The sequence below is a fragment of the Neltuma alba genome, unplaced genomic scaffold, assembly GCF_004799145.2.
Source record: "Neltuma alba isolate B1F8T4 unplaced genomic scaffold, ASM479914v2 tig00005693_pilon, whole genome shotgun sequence".
NCBI lineage: Eukaryota > Viridiplantae > Streptophyta > Magnoliopsida > Fabales > Fabaceae > Neltuma > Neltuma alba.
Window position 1 is genome coordinate 26,010 of NW_021634203.1, and position 20,436 is coordinate 46,445.

Here is a 20,436-nt window from a genome sequence, read left to right on the forward strand (position 1 = left end):
ACGGTAAAATTTAGTATTTGAATGATTTTATATATTTTTCAGGTCTATTTTATTAAAAAGAAATTAGATCTGAGAGATCATATATAGTTTGATTAAATTTGTTGGAAGCCACCCTGCTCAGCCAACAATGTGATTTTCTATAAATCTTATGCATTATCGATATCAAAGCACAATAGTTGTAAAATACATAATAATATCTTGCATTTGCATCAGGAGTATTTTAGATTTTTTTTAATATCAAAACACATTTCAATTCAGTCTTATGAAGCTACAGAAAAATTTTTGTATGGTTAAATATAAATTAGTCAAAATTGTAATAATAAACATAATTATTAGTGAAATTCAATGTGCTTGATGCAACTTGTTAAAATCTTAATTAATTCACATCTATTTGGTAAGAAATCAGAGCATCAAACAAAGAGAGAATTCACACGAAAAGTTAAAGAAAAAATGTGAAGACACGTGCTTCAAAGGAATGATTGGAAGTGGACATCTTAACAAACTTAGAACAATTATGATGGGCTCATCGTTGGGTCCGTGGCCCGTGGCCCCATCAAGAATTACAATTATATATATAATGGTGGTTGCAGCTATAATTCATCTATACGACATAAAGCTAACCTGGACAAAATTTTAAATCAACGACCTCAATTAATTAATATAATCATGGATATAATCAGTAAACTAAATCAGATTAATTCCTAATTTAGTTAAATGACATTATAAAAAAAGTTCATGCTAGTGACTCGAAGCTTGAGCTAATCATGCTCATTACTTTATTGGGGCTTCCCCCACATGAAGTCAATAAGTATAATAAATAATAGAAAGTGGTCTGCGTAAATAAATAGTAATTACAAGCAGCTATTGTGAATCACATTCAAAGAAAAAAAATATAATTAAAATGGATCCTGTCAGCTTATGTATTTAAATAAGGAATAATAACATGAAAAAGGTTAGCTTTGTGTCTCACTCACATCTCATAAATTATTCTAATGCACTTTTATTTCTATCCATCTTAAGCCAAACAAAATACGGTGAGAAATGTCGTTGAGCCACCTTACGTGGAAGATAATAGTATTTTGAGACTATATAGTTATGAAATTCTTTTTCTTTTTTCTTTTTTTGCCATCTAGTATATAATTATGAAATTCTTACGTAGATCTATAGGACTAAAATGAAAATATGTTTTTATGTAAGAAGGTCTAAAATACTCATGATGCAGATGTAACGTGTTGTTTGTAACTTAAAAATTTAGTGCTTAAATATTGACAAGTGTTGAAATTTTGAAAAGAAATTTTCTTCTAAATAATCATTTACTTAAAATGCCATGTTGACCTAAAAAAAAAACAAGTAAAAATTGTGTAATTGATGAGAATGTAACCTGATTTGACAAGTCAGTTTTTGGTTAGACAAGATCGTATTTTTAAAATAAAATTTCAAGTTATCCTAGAAAATTAATAAGCAAAAATTTTACTCTAATCAAATATCTTTAAATTACCTAAATACTGATATTTTTATTACATATCTTCTCATTTTAAAAATATACGTATACAAACTTTCCTTAAAATAACAAACGTTTATGTGAGTTTTGGAAGTAGAAGAGAAGCCTTTTATAGCTTCTGGAAAACTCAAAAAACTATTAAAGTAATAGCACTTCAAATACCGAGAAGATTCATATATTTCAGAAATAAAAATCAAAAGAGATACATCTAATTTAAATTAAACATGAATACATCAATGCATGAAATAAAAGTGCTGTATCTGCAGAAGAGAGGACCCCATAGTGGATTCTGCAGAAGGTGCAATGGCTATCCAATCCTGTTCCACTTCTATACATGGTTCTGCACGGTCCCTTCTCTACTTATAATGGGCTTGTTTCGATTGACGGTGAAAAAAATAACTTATTTTTAATCGGATTTTTAGAAAAGTAAGATTAGATAAAAATTAAATTGGATAAGGCGAATTGTGTTTAGATTGAAGTTTTAAAAAATTAGTTTGTAAAAGTGAGATTGGTAAAATATTATTCCGATTATGATTGAGTAAAAGTAAATTTATTTAACTAAAAGAAATGAGACCCTTATTTTGTCTTTCTCTCTCCACTTTTCTAACACTATAAGTTGCAATTTTTAGTTTTTGATGTAAGTATGTGATTTTGGCATAAGCTCTTCTAAACATACTCAAACATATTAAAAGTATTTTTAATCCTAAAAACTACTTAAAAGCCACTTAAACGTGGTTCCAAACAGGCACTATATTCTCTCACAACAAACAAAAGCAGAAGCATGTCACATGTTTTGTTTATGAAATTATTGATAAATAAGTAAATAAGGAGTTACCTCTAGTTATGGCTCTTGGATTTTATTATCCATAAGGACACTTTGAAAAAAGGCAAGTGATGATGGGGCCAAAGGAAATTGTTGGTGTAATCAATGATAATAGCTTATTTTGGTTTCTTACGAACCAATTATATGATCTTTAAGGCAAAATTACTTTCATACTACCTCCGGATCTAATTATAAAATCTCGTTTTTAGTCTACAAACGAGGTCTTATAAATAGGACTGGAGGTAGTATTATTTTAACCTACTCAAGGTTAGATATGAGTTAAGCTAAATATGAGAGAGTTGTTAAGGTTTTGTTGATAACTCTCTTACTTGATAACAAGGATAAACTGATTTGTTTTCTTTTTTCTGTCTTTATATTTCTCTCTTGTCTGTCCATGACCATGGAACAACGCAGAGCACACAGACCAGCATGAAAAAAATGTATGTTGATATTAGTGCAAGTGGGTTAATCTTGTGAGTGACAATCATAATGTAGGCGTAGGCTGTCTGCCATTTCCCCAAAAACAATAATCATTTCTATGATCTGCCATACTGATGCACGTAGGACAGAAAAAAGTACTAGTAATAATAATAAGCTATGACATTATTAGCAGAACATTATTTTGAAGATCTGGGCATCAAGCAGAAAATTAATGAAGTCAAATTCCAATTATGATCAGGAACACATTGTAAGTTCACTTGTTTAACTCTATAAAATGCCAACCAAAAGGAAAAGGAAAAGGAATGAGTCGAACTGAACAAAGAGGTCATTGTTTCTGTCCAAAAATCTGATTTCATTGACCACTTTCGAATAGAAAAAGGGTGTAGTGGCGAGCAGAAGATAGCGTTTATTAGTACCAAAAATCTAACGGGAAGAAAGACCCACTTTGCAATTCTCTACAAATGTTTCACTCTCCATTGAAATCTGACACACTTTTGCTCCGAAAGTCCACCTTCTCCTCCATAATCTCAAAAAGCTTATCAAAAGTTGAACCGCACAAGTTTCAAATCCCATTTCATGTCCCCTCATTTCTTTTTCTTCACTAAGTACTCACCATCAACTTTCATGTTCAAATATATATATTTCTATATATCTATATAGTAGGCTAGAATTCTCATGAGAAAATAATACACTTAAGAGAATGCTTTGGGTTTGACAAAGAAAGAAGAAATGGGGTTTCTGCAAAAGTTCATTCTTTTGTTCTTCATTCTAGGTCTAGCTTCTGCAATGCTTCTTCCTGCTGTGAGCTCATACCCAGAAAAAGTGGAAGTTACAGGCAGTCATTCTAGCAGCAAAGAGAACAACATGAAGGTACAAATTTTTGTCTTCTGCATTTTCTTGGTGTTGAATCTGACATTTTAGCATTCTTGATTGTGTTTATGAAGACGAACCCGGGCTTGTGTTTGAGATTACATTGCATGGATTTCTTCATACAAATTTAACTATAATTATAACTCATTTTATATGAGCTCCTTATATTAGAGATTTTGAAGGTCATATTGATCCTTGAAGTGTCACATAATTGCTAAATTATATCTACACTTGTTACATGATACCCATGAAAGGAAGCAATAGGAATGAAGGGGAACAACAGGATTTATACAAAAGTGTACACTTTAGGATTAATTTCATTTTTCTATAGAACAACTATACAATGTACAGACATTAAAAGCAGACCAACAAAGAAAAATTCATCACTGAAGCATTTTGGTTGATCTGCCATAAAAAGACACTTTCACAGCAGTCCCCACAACTCACACTCATTTGTGCAGACCTCTTCTTCTGGCTGTGCATAGCAATCATACAGGAAGCCTTGTTCAACCTCTGCATCAAAAAGCATTGATTCCAAATTCTGATATGCCAATAGACGATCCATACATTGGTTTGCCTCGGAGCATCCTAAGGTTGTGTCATCCAAGCATGACTTGTTGTAGCAGCAGAACTCAGACGATGAGCAAGAGGTTGTTGTAGTAGAAGAAGATAACGCTGAAACCTCAGAAGAATCAAAACTGGTTTCAAGGTTGTCTGTAATCTGAACATCATCTGCTGGAATAATGCGATTTCCAGTTGAAGATGAAGATGACATAGTTGTTGAGCTTGCAGTAAGATTTCCAGTTAGCTCTTGAACAAGCTTCTTGAATCCGGAGCTGTGTGTGAGGTAGACCTTTGGCCTCAAAGCTTTGATCATGCTGCTGAATTGTTGTTTTTGGTTCTTAGATATTTTCAGTGATGCTTCACTTAGTTTCCTTCCCATGAAGACGACGACGACGACGATGATGATTGCAATGTTATATGCAGCTAGCTGGCTCCTTTTGGTATTAGCCCCAGCCTTACAGAGAAGTCCAAGGAGACGTGTATAAATAATCATGTTATAGAGAAGATGGGTTTAAAGATCATTAACAGATTAGGTGCTGAAGTTGATGTTGATGCATTGAAAAATAAATATATATTGAAGAAATGGAAGACATGGCGTGAGGTAGAAGGCCATTGAGGCCAAGCAGCTTACTGTTTAATTAAACACTTAAATAATTCAAGTCACAGCAAGTAGCTTCTGTGAGGGGACGCCATTATATAAGATAAAGCAGCGTCACATAGTAATATGGGGTTTTTCACCCTGGAATTTCCACAGAATTTGTGATCTTTTTTAATAGGCATGAAAATGTATAGAATGCTTAATTTGCACATCAAGTAGTATGGAGTATTGAATAATATACTAATTTATATTAATGACTAGTTGTTTCTGCAGTAATGCCACCTGTCACGTTTGGATGTGGTTTCAAAATATCCTACTGATATTGATGATTTTTTTTTTTCCTGATAACATCTCCTTTTCTATTCAATATTCAGTAACGTGTTCTTCTCACTTTTTATTATGGTTAGCTCTTAAGTTTAGACACTAAGCATGGAGTGAAAGTTCAACATTCAAAATGAAGATTTTGGGTTGAGATTACTGGCTGATTTTCCTCTCTTTTAATCCTGAAATTTGAACAAATACTAATTCCCCAATCAAATTTCTAGTTAACCAAATAAAAACTTGTGACAATTCAATATTTCAACAAGAATAGCAAAATAAATATTTTAAATCTTAGAAATATAATTTTGCACAGCAGAGGTATAAAATCTGAAATTTCCCAAGTACACTAATTCAAGTTATGACTCCATAAATATGAATTTTCAGCACCAATCCTCAAAAAAAAGAACACCAATAATATTCAAATCTGAATATACATTAGGCACAAAGAAATTACATTTAAAAGAGAGAAAATGCTGCCGGGAAATGTAAAGAAGCCGTCACTATCGCTACCTCCAACTGAACCTCCATTCTTTTCTTGGCTTTCTTCTATGGCTCCTCTGTTCCCTCCCTTCTCTATTCCATCAATCCCCTAATCCCTTTTGCTAAGCTTCCTAACATAACACTTTTTTTTTTTTCCCTCTAAGCACAAGTATCTTCTGTATGAGACAATCTCAGACACAGGAAGGGTGACAGCAACTCATCTTTCTCCATTTACAAGTTTGTACCTATGCTATCTCTCTTGGGAAGTGCACTCATAAAATACATCTCAAAGAGGGACGGTGCATTAGAATCGTAGTCCACCTCGCCTATGTGGCATGAAATTGGGGGAAAGTTTAAAAAAGCCATGCTGCTTGGCAATGCAAAAATTCAAGTGTTAACAAAGAAGTATAAAATTTTAATGCAGCCATACAAATATATTAAAATCAACTTGTTGTCATTTTTTATTTATTTTAATTATTTAATTTTATATTTTAATAACTATATATTAATATGAGTAAACTTTTACGAGTTTTCAACGCGATCAAAGTTTTTGATTCCATCACGAGTTTGACAGTCTTAGCCATTGAAACTACCAAGAGAAAACACAGAGAGAGAGAGAGAGGCTTCACGGGAAACATAATGTAATGAGATACACTCAAACACACGCAAATAAAAAGTAGGCCAAGAAAATGAAAGCGTACATTGTTGTCGCCGACAAATTTCCCAAGTCCTTTTTCTCTCACACAGCTTGCCCAACACAACTTGTTAGGGCGATACTTCGGGGCCTGTTACTGGGTCATAGTGGCCCTTCTCTGGCCCTAGCTGTAAGAGCAGCTGGAATTGCATCAACCATATAAGGAGATGATTCTGTAGTACCATTGAGGAGGAAAAGGGAAAAAATCATAATCTGATGGGAGAAAATCTAATTTTCTTAGAGCACACCAATGCGCAAGTTTCTGTAGTACAACATAGTATGGACAATTCAATGCAATAATTCAACACAATATATACAATTTGACCTTTAGGTGCCATGGCTGTGAAATATCGGTATCCTTTATTGTTATGACGTTTGGTAAACTGTTTTCTGCCTTTTGTTCTGAATAGATCAACACAATAAGCAGTCTGCGCCTATATATTCCAAAGGATCTTCTGTCATTGGAAGCTAGGGAAAACATGATGAAGAAAGCATCAGAAACTCTCTCTAGATTTGCTGATAAAGGGTTGCCCCTTCTAGATAGTGAAGAAGACATGAAGGTTGTTTCTCATCTGTTTATTATATCTTCTCTTCATCCTTTTGGTTTTAATTCCAACAAAATTATTGTAGTTCTAAGTTCTGACTTCTTTTCCTTTTAGATTCACAACAACTCATACAAAAAGGCATCCCGGAGATTAGAGGCTTTGGAGTAGCTGTTTGAGAAGCATGAAATCGTGAAATCTCCATGTTTGAAGCAAAAGCTAAGAGCTTTTCATAAGAAGCGAGAATCGGCTGCAAAGATAAAGTCAATTAAGAGAACATTAAGAAATTCTACTGCTTTGGCTTTTAAGGATGAACTTAAGGCAAGAAAGAGAGTTCTTCGGAGGCTAGGGTAATGAAACTTGTTGATTGCTTCAATACTTTCATCATTGTAGTGTAATATCTTAATTGTGGTATTGATGTTTTGGCAAGTCTGCTGTTTGATTGGGTGTTTGCAATGATCTTCAATTTTAATTTAAGGATATGTTACAAGTGAGAATGTTGTTGAACTAAAAGGGAAAGTTGCTGGTGAAATTAGCAGCGCTGATGAGCTGACCCTGACCGAACTCATGTTTAATGGGGTCTTAAAGGATATAAAGGTGGAGGAAATGGTTTCTCTGCTCTCTTGTTTTGTATGGCAGGAGAAAGTCCATGATGCTGCTAAGCCCCGCGAAGAAGTTGGCCTGCTCTTTGCTCAGTTGCAAGAAATTGCTAGGAGGGTTGCACAACTGCAGCTTGAGTGCAAGGTAATGACTGAATCCGCTGCTTCCCTGGCATTAGATTATTTGTTCATAACTAACTGTGATTATGCATATTTTTGTACCGAAACACAAACTAAATCAGGTTCAAATTGATGTGGAGGGTTTCGTGAGTTCATTGAGGCTTGACATTATGGAGGCTGTTAATGCATGGGCAAAAGGATCGAAATTCTATGATATCATGGAAATTACTCAGGTTTTTGAGGGTAGCTTGATTAGGGCAAGTAGAAGACTTGAGGAACTTTTTCAGCAGCTAATACGAGCAGCCAAATCCATTGGAGAAACGCAGCTTGAGGCTAAGCTTGAAAAAGCTGTTTCAAAAATCAAGAGGGACATTGTATTTGCCGCATCCCTCTATTTATAGGACAGTTTCTAGCAAAAGAGAGGCAAATGAGGAATTACCCTTGCGTCTCAGCGTGGAATTACCTACCATCAATTTTGTAGTATTTGACTGCCAAATCATTTTAAATTATTCGTAGCATTCTGTTCTTGCTGTCCTCATGCTTTTAAGGGTAGCTTCATCAGAGCAATTAGATAACTCTACAAACTTCAGCAGACAACACTGGTAGCTATGTACATTGGAGAAACGCAGTTTGAAGCCCGAGTTTGAAGAGGCTGTTTTACCTTATCGAGGGGGGATAGTGCCGCATCCCTTTATTTGTGCTAGTTTCTAACAGAGGACACAAATGAGTAGCATGCGCACAAGCAAAAGTGGAATTTCCTTCCTTCAGTTTTGGAGTCCTTGCATGTACAGTCGTAAACCATTTTAAATTATTTGTAACAGTTTATTTATTTGATGCGCGCCTCTTGGATGGTTGTCAAACAGTATTTCTTGGATGAAATGATGAAGTACATAAGAAGGAAAAGTAATTTTTTAAAGATTTTTTAGATATTTTTGCTTAGTTATTGTGACCGAGTCCTTACACACCTTGGCGGGAAAAATCAAAACTTTATCAAGAAATGCATTATACTTATGCATCTTCGGTTCGTTTTATTTGAGGAGCTTTTATTGAATCCTAATTAGCTAAATGCATACAAATGCAATAAACACAAGGGCTTGGGTTTGAAATTAATTTTAACTATATCTAACTAAAGAAAGGGTGAACGTGCCACAATATTTATAAATTTTTATCCAAAATGTAACTACTATCATAAGCTTCTTTGAAGTGTAAAAATACCCAGAGCAAAAATGATACCGTCATTAAATTTGCGTTTGCAGTTGAAGGTGGAATAGTGGTGGGAAAGGAAAATTTAAAGCATGTCAACATAATAAAACTCTTAAGTCTTCTCGATGTCCCAGAAAAATGTGAGCTTCTTTGTATTGACGAATTGCGCAAGTTGTGCGGCCCCACCATGTGATTGGCAGGCCAAATCAAAAATGCTCCCAAATCAAATCTTATTTGAGAGAAAATTGATGAATTAGCCTTAGCGCGGAATTATCCTCCATCAATTTTGTAGCATTTGACCGTACAGTCATCAGATTAATCAGTGTCTAATGTAATTTTTACATACCGGGGGATTTAATACAAAAGAAAAGATTAATAGCATTAATAGTTGTTATTCTTACACAGTAATTCATACTTTCGTTAATTCTTAAAATGTTATACTAATTTATTAAGATAGAATTGTTTTCTATGTTATGTTCTCTCTACCTTCCCCAATGAAATAAGTTTCAATGCCAAACGAAATGGTGAGCATTAGGAGGTTATCAGAACAGCGCACTATTTAGATTTGGCCTGGACGCTTTATATTAAATTTTGTTTTTTCACTTTTATTTTCTCTTAAAAAAATCATTTTAATGAATACAAAATCTAAAATAAAATAATCTATTAGTTGCCAGATTTTTTAAAAAAATAATTTTACTTACAAATCACTATTAGTTGAAAGTTTTACATTAAAACTGTTGAGATTATATTGTATTTAAAAAATATATATCTCACTACAACGATGAGATATTTTTTTTTTAGGTTGCCCACCCAGTTCACCGGAGCTTTGCTCCGACTACATCTGGATTCGACCTGGGTCGTACACCTGGCTGTGGTGGGTGAGTCTCCCAGCAGGGATTTCTGCATATTCTGAGGCTCGAATCCGAGACCTCGCTTAAGCGGTACCAAGCCGCTTACTACTTGGGTCAACCCCCATTGATACAACGATGAGATATTTATTATCGTATAAGTATTAAAATTGATTCGCTTCTCCAATATTTCAACTCCTGAATAATTTAAAATGTTCTATTTCACACATGGGTTAGGGAGCATTGATCTCTTTCTCTTCTCTTGATAGAAGTTTAATGTCTAAAACACTCAATTAAATTATGTCTCAAAGAATTTATAGTTTAGCATCAATCTAAGTTATTACTTTCAAGGAGCAAGTTTTGAGTTTCTCTAGATAAAAACCTAAGTGATAAACAATACATTAAAATGGACTTAAACTAAAATACAAAATTCTAATTCTAAATACAAGATGCAAATGTCCTAAAATCTATATGAAAATTAAATTAAACTAAATAAATGCAAATGTAATTTTTGAGGGTTTTTTTTAGAAGGAAAAATTAAAATGATAAGTAAAGAAAACTAACTAGAGAACAAAGAAAATTAACAAGTAAAAGTGAGAGATTTCTCTTTAAGTACAATAGAGGGAACAATTTAGGACTCGTATGAAATTAACTTTCATAGCCCAAATCATTAATTAGATCAAAGGAAAGTGACAAGAGAGTAGAATTAATAAGTTTAATTATCCTAATTGAAACAAAGAGAACTCTCAATTTCAAAAACTCTTAGATTATTAGAGAACTCATAACGGTATAAGATTAGTTAATTAAACTTATTAAAATCAATGACAAATAACTCAAATTAATTCTGAAAACTATGCTTAGAATTATCCAATTAAACAATTAGATAATTTACCAACTCAATTAAACAATCAAGAGGCAAAAAAACTCAAATTTACAATTTAAACCACATTGATAATTAAATTCATAATAAAAACTTAATTATAAATTCAATTAATAATGTAAAAGTTCATAAACATAAATTTTTGCAAGTATCTCAATACAAATATAATCCAAATATCAATTCAATTCAAAGATAAAAATGACAATATAAAACTAAATAGTCTCACAAAAATACAATTCAAAATTATTTAAAACTAAATAATTTTAAGTCTTTAAATTAAAAAGATAAATAGAATATTACCTCTTTGTGGTTTTTAAATGTTAGCCTAAGGCTCAAGCCTCCTCATATTTTTCTAAAACTGTCTTCCACTTAGCTCAAGCTTCCATCAAAACAATCTCTCTCCAAGTGCCATGAAAGTCACGGTCAATGAAAAATGAAAAAAGGAATGATGAATCTGTGGGCACCGTGGAACGGAGGAACTGGTGATGATGACTAATGGGCCTTTTTTCATGGTCAGAGAGGATGTTGTTTGGTGAATATGGAACGAAGGGAATACGAGGCAGAGCGTGAATACTGATTATAGAATGAGGGGAATATTTTAATGAGAGGGAAAAAAAATTTATCTAAAACTCAGACCCATTAATAATTAATTAACCCACTTAATATTAGTTATTAGATTGTGCTTGAATTACAAAAAATAATCTTGCACCATTGGATTTCCTGTATATTCTTTTTTGACCTACAAGAATTTAAGTGTATCCATTAATATAGATTATATCCAAATACAATATAATCTATATCAAAATTAAATGTTAGGTATGCACAAAAATAAGGTAAGAAATTGCAAAACTTTTCAAAAATTAGTCTTTCTAAAAATATGAGACTTATTTTTAAAGAAATAGGCAATATCAATTCCAAGCGAAAAATAGAAAATCATGAAATATTCATATTTTCAATCCAAAATCTCTTTTTTTTTTTAAGCAAAATCGTAAAATCAATCAATTAATCCAATAATACGTAAAACGTTCATTTAAGCCCAAAATTATTATTTAAATCTTAACTTAATGTGAGATAAAAAGTATAAAAATTAGGCTTTATCAAAGTTCCTGACCGTAGAATGTTTATCTATGTCTATATTATTAGTTTGTCATGAAATTGGTTTAACTATAAGTTGATGACTGCCATAATCTCTTTGTATCAGAAACCTGCTGGGTTAGGAAGCGCGTGATTAGCTTAAATTCTGGTGATGAGAATGCTGTAAGATCAGTAAGTGAAGAATTTTCTTTAGAAGTTAAGCTTGACGAAGACAGCATCTTAAACAAAACAAGTAATAGTTATTTCAATTGATAATGTGTAACTTTCTCTTATTTGATTTTGGTGTTAGTGCCAGCACAGTGCATCGTACTCATGCCAGTTACATTTTGAGATTTTCAGGCAGTCGACAATTGATGAGTGCTTCTCAAAGGATACTGTTGAAGAAATTATTTATTAAATCATTAGTAAGTTTTTCTCCCATCCATCTCCTCTTTTCTTTGATTAGACAGGAGCGTTATGGTAATTATTGTATACGCTTTCATTATATAGATTACTTGTGCTTTCTGAACTCTGAAGGAAGCCGAAGCAAGCAAAGAAGGAAATGGCAGGATTGGCGCAGTACTTAAAGGAATGAAAAGGTCATCCCCCACCGCATTGAAAATAACCTTGAGGTTATTGAGGTTAAAATAACCTTAAGATCGGTAAGGATTTTGAGGTTAAAATAATAAGATCTTAGAGTACTTGTGTTCTTCGGACTATATTTGAGTTTTGTAAATTATGAGCAATGGGAAGCTTCCAATTGTGAATTCAGTCTCTCCGTGTTTTCAAATGAGCATGCTGTTTCTTCAACTCATGCTGCTATTGCCCACCTTCCATGAATGCAGATTCGTGAAGGAAGGAATTAGACAATATCAGGATGTCTAAAAAAGGAATTTAGACTAACGATAAATATACTGCGAACACATAGTTGTTACTTTTAATATATACAAAGTAGCTTTTATATTTCAATATGCCTTGCATTTTTGAAAAAATATGGAGGTTACATTATTTGAAAAATCCGAGGTCATATATGAAATTTGAGAAAGTTAAAATTAAAATAAAAAATAAAATTAAAACGAACCGCTTTTTGGGATGAACCACGCAAAAAATATCACACCTGTTTGGTTTAAAAAAATGTATTTTGATGAAAAGAAAACGAAAAAAACAAAATGAAAAGGAAAATTTTGGGTTGAGTAACAAGACGTAATGACTATAATACTCCTGTTTTGGTCTGGTGCTACTATAATGCGGCAAGGGGTTTTGGACAAGGTGTGACGACTATAATACCCCTCATGTTTGGAATGAGGATAAAAAGGAGGAGTGGGCATAAGACTATAATACCCCTCATGTTTGGAATGAGGATAAAAAGGTGGAGTGGGCATAAGACTATAATACCCCTCATGTTTGGAATGAGGATAAAAAGTGGAAACCAATCTACAGTACGATTCTGAATGGAAATGGGAACAAGCTCTCACTATGATACCCCTCATGTTTGGAATGAGGATAAAAAGTGGAAACCAATCTACAGTAGGATTCTGAATGGAAATGGGAACAAGCTCTCACTATAAAAAAAACTCAAACCCCCCCCCCGGGGGAAGGCCCGCCCGAAAAAAAAAACAAACCAAAGAAGCAAGATGGACTATATTTCGCCTGAAAATCGCGCCAATCCGGCGACTATGCCTTTCCGCAGGTTAATTACTATGTCGTCGATGTCATTTATTTTCTAGTTCTTCTCTTCTCGCCATTTTTCTTGTTCTAATCTCTATCCTGTCTCAATTTGTCGTTAAAGGCCGCGTTCAGGTTCGGATTTTACCGCTTCATTACTTGCCATTCATGGTTATTTAACCGGATTGCTGCTGGCTTTGGTGGAAATAAAGTTCCAAGGATTGAACACCACTCCCTTCCAACAACACCCTATTCTGATGATTCTCTTTCTCATAGCAATCACTATCTACGTCATGGCACTCTTAGTTCTGAGATCAGATCAGGTCAGCCAGCAACAGTTCTCCAATTTAAGAATGGTTTTGATTTTGATTTGCCATGCGTGTGGAGGCGTTGCTTGTGAGCTTCTCTTGTTGGTTATCGTGTCTCCGATATGGAGCTTCATCATCAACGTCTCTTCACTCTTGTTGCTTCTGGCATTGCTCGTCTCCTATTATTATCTCTTCCCACCGTCTCAAGAAGAGGGGGGGCAAGCTGCTGAAATCACTGACCCTGAAGCTGCAATTACTCCCGATCGTTGAATTAAAACGTCTGTTTGGCTTGAGGGGAATGGAGAGAAGAACAAATTTTGATAAGTTCATTAGAGGTGGAGATTTTTTTTTTTTTTTTTAAAAAAGAACCTCCTGCCCCTTTCCTTCGAAATTTTTGCCTTTATTAAACCTAAACTTATTAAAGGTTTTTCGCCTCTCCGTTTCTCTCAAATCAAACGAACTACAACTGGATGTATGTACGTGCATGAATAGTATATTTTAGGTCTATTTTATCCAAAAAAAAAAATTGATCTTTTTTTTACCTGGCCCGAAAAATTGAAAAAGTGACATGGATCACAGGTGCTGTATTGAAGTCAAAGTTGAGAGCCACACTGTTAATTGGGGGAGAAGATTTTCAGTTGTCTTCTAATTTGTTCTTCTTGTTGTTGTTATTATTTAGGTCTAAGAATGGTTGATTATTGTGTGCAAGGTAAACTTCCCATCAGCCGGATCCACATGATTTTTAATTGTGATTACGTTGTTTATTGTATACTTTGCATCTTCTCACGGGCGTCTATCATCTTCTCAATCTTTACTTGGCCCAACTTATCGAAATGCTAACACAACTAAAGAGCAGCATCTTTTATTGCGGCTCGCTATGCCTATGTGGCCTTCTTTTTTTATTTTTTGGGCCACTCCTACTCTCAACGTCTCCTAAGTGGAGCCTATACGTGTTTTACATGTACAATTTCTTATATGTCTAGAAAACTTTTTAGAGCTCGACAGGCCCAAGGTATTGTCGGACTAAGGCCCAGAAGAAGTTAGTTTGACGAGTGCTAGTTTAACTTCATCATGCCTGAAGAGGTACTTATATTTGGTATCTAACGGGTATCTCACATAAGATTGGAAAGATATTAAAAGGGGGAAAAAAAAAATTCCTTGTTAGCTGAGAAAAAGAGGAGTTTTTAGCCGAAGGCCTAAAACAAAAAATCAAAAATATGATTTTTTTTAAAATAACCTTCAAGACACTATTTATCAGTTAAATCACGTACAAATTTTTTTGGTCAATAAAATTGTTAAAATGATCCTCTAACAATTTTATCCATTTCCTTCAAGCGTTTTTCTAGATAAAATGTCAATTATTTCACATTTCTTCCCCATCAACGGGATCGAGATAGGTTGGGGACAAGACCGAGGCCAAAAAAACTCAATAATGGAAAACAAAAACATAATTCGAACCAATCTCATCCGTGGTTTTGCGGAATGAATATTCTATGATGCTGTAGGTTTTTTGTTTGTTTTTTGAGTAGAAACTGAAATCTCTTCTTAGAAAGTCAACTTACAAATACAAGATCTAATCTCCTGCTGGTTGGTCCAAGAGGCGATAGACATCATTCATATCATGAGAAGTTCTGGCCAAAAAATCAGCTAATCCTATATGTTCCCTGCTAGTGTAACTAAGACTAACCTGTCAGTCTTGGTGGAGCAATAATCTAGTATCATCAATCAAATCTTTAAAAGGATGATCGACATCACATCCTCTCAAGATCAGATTGATTGCTGTGGGTTTCGAGATTTGGTATCCTCACTTGTCTCCTACTCCATTCATTCCATTCTCATTCATATAAAACAAAAACCAAAGTGGGAAGACACCAACAGAGAAGAAGAGAAAGCACATATAGAATTGAAGCGAGAGAGAGGCGGAGGTAGGGAGGTGATAGGAGCGAGCAAGAGATTGAGAGAGAGATAATAAACGAGACTAGCGAGAACGGCCGCAAGCAACAAGACTACAGAGGCAAACGCACCTCAGGAGGACGACGGCGCCAGGACGGACGGAAAGTCAAGGACAACGGCGACGACCGTGAGAGAGGGAGAAAGGAGCAAGATGCATGAGCAACCACGTTTAAATTGGTGGGTGTCAGAATTAATTGTCAAATGCTGAGCATTTATTATTCTTATTTACTGCTGAGAGAATATACTATTTTATAAATAAGGTAGTAAGAAAATTTTTTTATATGAATGCCCGTAATTTTATCATTTATTTATTATGATGTTTATTTTATTTACATAATTTGTGATATTTTTGAATGGGTTCGTTGGGTTTGCTAACTATTAAAAAAAAGTAAAATAAATTAGGAAAAAATTAATATCTTTCAAGTTTTAACCCACTTATAACTCATATTCTTTTTAATATGATTTGATGGGATTTAATCTCTAAACTTTTAACTAGGTTAAAATTTAGTCCTTATTTCTTTATTTCTTTTAGAAAAGAGTTATTAATTTTGAAATGATAGATTGGGTGGAGATTTTTTTTTTTAAATGAATCTTCTCTCCCTTTCCTTCCAACTTCTCTCTTTATTCAACTCCCTACAGTTTTGGCACTCCTCCATGTCTCTTAAACCAAACAAACTGCAAGCGGATTTTTGTACCATTCAAATAAGTTTCACACACTGAAATTTAGAATTTGAATGAATTTATACATATTTTAGGTCTATTCTATTAAAAACAAGAAAAGGAAAAAAAATAGATCTCTGGTCATATATGTTGTATTGAACCCAAAGTTGAGAGCTGCATTGTTGATTCGGCAGTTTGATTCCCAATAAATCTTACTTATTGAGTACTTAGTTGTCAATATCAATAACATTCTGCATTTACATCATAAGTATTTTAGATTTTCTAAATCAGAAGATATTTTCAATTCAGTCTTACTAATCAAATTGGCGCCCTTTGTGGTGGACGACACGTAGCAACTATTTATATTTTGCTTCCGGTCAAAGTGAGTTTTCCTGGGCCCAAAGAGATTTTGGATTCGGCCCAAAAGAAGTTAGTTTCACAAATGCCCAACAATGTTTGAATTCTTTGGGAGGGATATCTTTATTTAGTATCTAAGTACTTTAAATAAGACTGTCTCTAATAAAAAAAATACTTATACATGGCCAAAAAAAAGCTTATCATTCTCAATAAGGGCTAGGTCTAACAGAATGGGTTAGTCTCTTATAATGTAACGAACTAAAGTTTGAATCCCTACTGAGATAGATGCCAACATTGAGTGCCTGTGAGTATATTGAACAGAATTACCTTTGCAGGAGAATACATGTGCATATAATAGAACAAAAAAAACCTTCATTGTAGTTTGTACCAAAGAAAAAATTTCATTAAAAAAAGGTGTTTTTTGGCCAAAAACATAAAATAAAGATGGATTTATTTCAATCATAAGCTATTGAGATGGTCAAAGTTTAGCTAGAACTTTGAGTTATTGTCTATTACAAGGGAGATGGAAGGAAAGAGAGGAAAAAGAAAATTTTACGGGCTCTATTTAAAAATCTAAAGAAGTGAGGTTTAAAACTTTAATAAAGAAAGAAATAATACAAAAGAGTGATAAAAATTAATTAAAATTTTTTAACGGTATTTTTTAATTTTTTAAATCAAACTTATTAAAATTTTTTCTCCCCTCCCTTCCTCTCCATTTTCCTCATAATAGACTAACCCTGAGAGACAGACTTGAATGCGCATTGCCGCATTCATGTGTGATATATTATTATGCACAAGACTTTTATGCATGAGAAATGCTTCTTCTTCTTCTTCTTTCAAAATTTAACCTTAACCTCAACTACGCAGTTCGTCAAAGCTTGAATTAATCCCAACATATACTTGCCAATTTTCATACAAAGTAGTTTTTCCATTTCAATATGCCTTATATTCTTAAAAAGAGGTTACATTAATTGAAAAATCTGGGATCGTATCCAATTTGATTGATTTAGTTTATTTTACGTAATCTTCCGCTGTATGAAATATATGGGTCGCAACATCTAAAAAAAGATTTTAAATGATTTTGCGTTGTGTGAAATATGTAAGAATGGCTGATCACCCAAGAAGGAGGGGAGAATTAGGTGTTAATTAAAATAAAAAATCTTTTCGCAATATAATAAAATTCATAATAAATTCTGAATATAAAAACAATAAATTGATACAAGCATAATCACAGTAGTAAAATAGTTTAGCTGGAAATATAAGGTAAGGTAAGAGAAGATGCAAATTGTGATTTATCCTGGTTCAGTCCTCACTGACCTACGTCCAGTCCCCAGACTCCTCCTGAGATTTTCAATCCACTATCTCCCTCAAGTTTAACACGGGTACTTGAGAACCACTACAATCACAAGTTTGATCCGGGCACTTGTGACGCCACATACAATCTTTAGACTAATCAATCTATTTAACAGCAACATCATACTGAGGTAAATACTCCCCCGTACGGTACCGTAAGGATACAATCTGATAATGATAATGAAGATTGAATATTTCTTCTCTCAAAGAAGTGATAGATGAATCTTAAGCATAACTGGAAAACTCTCCTTACGAATACATATGTTATAGTCTTTGAAATACAGAGAAAGGGAGTTTTCTTTCGGAGCTCTAAATGAGACTATGTTGATTTGGCATTTTAGCATTTGATGTTATAAGCTCAGACTCTTCTCCTCTCTTTTTTTTTTTTGAATGCTCTTTTATTTATAGATGATGTTGAGTATTTGACTGTTGCGTATTTTCTTCCTGTTTGGCTCAAAGAATACGACCGTTGAAACTAGCTGTTCGAAGCTTCTAACAAAAGTTGATTCTTCACATCATAAATTCATTGTGGCTCTTTACCTGAAATAATCTTCCTCAAATCAAGTGATAAGTATATGATAATCTTAAAAACAATAAGTTGGAAAACATGGAATCAATCACCAGATGTTCAAATATTCAATGAACTTACTTGATCGATGTCTTGATCTATAACTCTTTGATTGATCATATTATCGATTAATTAACAAAGAGATAGATTTAACAGTTGTATGCATTTATTGAGCTCATTATAGATCATTCAATGATAGAACAATTGATCGATAAATGATGAAGCACGAACACAGTGAACTCCAAATGAAATAAGCAAGAATAATCCATTTCAAGTTACGTTTGCTTTCAAATCCTTTTAATAGAAAGTTATGTGTCAAAGGAAGGTTGAGAAAAGCTTGAAGATAAAGAGATAGAAGATTTTGAAAAACATCGTGAATGGTTGTTATGAAATGAACTGGTTCAATGATCGAACAAATGATAAAAAACTGTTTGATCGATCATATTATCAATAAAGCTAATATGAGAGAAATATATTTTCAAAGAGCATTGATCGAATATTTTATCGATAAATGGATGATAGGAAAACTGATCGATAAAAGGTTTAAAACAGATTTTCTCAGATAAGTCACAGAATATACGATGATCGAGTAAGTGATTGATTAAACCTTAATCGATTAAGTGATCGATGAAAAACATCATTGAAAACTTTTTTCAGAAATACTAGGAAAAAACATTGATCGATCACGTTATGTAAAAATAGAAGTTTTAGAAGACTGGATGATCGACCATTTTATTGATAAATCAATGATTGATCAGGTGATCGAAAAAAAGACTTAAAACAAGTAAGTACAGTGAGATGGTGATAATCGATCATTTGATCGATAAACCATTGATCGATCAATTGATCGATAAACCATTGATCAATTAAAGAATCTGTCAGGCAACTTTAAATAGAACCTATTATCGATAAAACAGTAAGCAAGCAAGGACAGTTATCGATTAACAATTGTTTGATAAGGTGATCACTAAATGGTGAATAGAACAGAATACAACGTGAGTAGGAAACTTTATCATTTATCTGTCTTCTTATCGATAACTCATTTATCCATAACGTTAACCTTGTTTATCGATCAAGTAATCAATAAACATATTTATCCATAACGTTATCCGAAAATCATTTATCCAACAGGTTATTGATGAAACCTTAATAATACAAATGAAGATAAAAGAGAAGAACTGAAGAGATAGTACCAGGAACTCGATAAAATGATCGAGTATGTACTTGCTTGATCAGGCTCGAGTAACATCTGATAATGGCTCTTCATTTTCTCATTTCTTCTAGTGCTTTTACTCAATAACATGTTTGAGTAGTATGTTGCTCGAGAGCTTAATCAATCAATGTAGAACTTCTGGTTTTTACCTCAATAAATTTGAATTCTGATTCCAGCAAAATGAAGGTCAACTTTGAGTGATTATAAATCTTCCAATTCAACTCCAAATTTTGCAAATGACCAATCCATAGAAGGCTCTTTGAGTCTATTTTCTAATGCAACAAGAACCACCCAAAATTCATTGTGGTTACAAATTTATCTTCATCACAATGACTGAAGGTCAGAATAAAGATGTTAAACCCAACTGTAATGTTTTGAACAGCATATCTCCCTCATATGAAACTCTTTGAAGTTGATTTTGGTGTCCATGAATCGTGTTCTGAGTCTAGTTTCATATAAATCAATTTTTACCTCAAACGGATTTGTGGTTTAAGAGATATTAAAGAAATACCAAACCTATATCAGAGCTGAATGAAGAACAGAGTATAATAGAGTATATGTTTTATCGATAAATTGATCGATAAGTATCTACTCGATCAATTAATCAATAAATGCCCATTAAAATCACATCTAAAGCTTATTTCCAATGTTTATATAAAGGGTGACTCAATATATGATTATATAACTTCTGATTTGTGCATTTTAGCTTCCAATTGAGCATAGCAACCTCCAATATCAAATCTATGAATTTGAATCTTGATATTTCCATTTGATCCTCTAAGTTCTTCTTTTCTCAATCTC

The 20,436-nt window shown here is 33.3% G+C and overlaps 1 long non-coding RNA gene across 1 annotated transcript; it reads left to right on the plus strand.

Moving 5' to 3' along the window:
• Positions 1–7,541: 7,541 nt before the first annotated feature.
• Positions 7,542–8,078, plus strand: LOC114748388 (uncharacterized). Its single transcript, XR_003740463.1, has 2 exons — positions 7,542–7,578; positions 7,676–8,078. It is a non-coding gene; the product is annotated as an uncharacterized LOC114748388 (long non-coding RNA).
• The last annotated feature ends 12,358 nt before the right edge of the window (positions 8,079–20,436 follow it).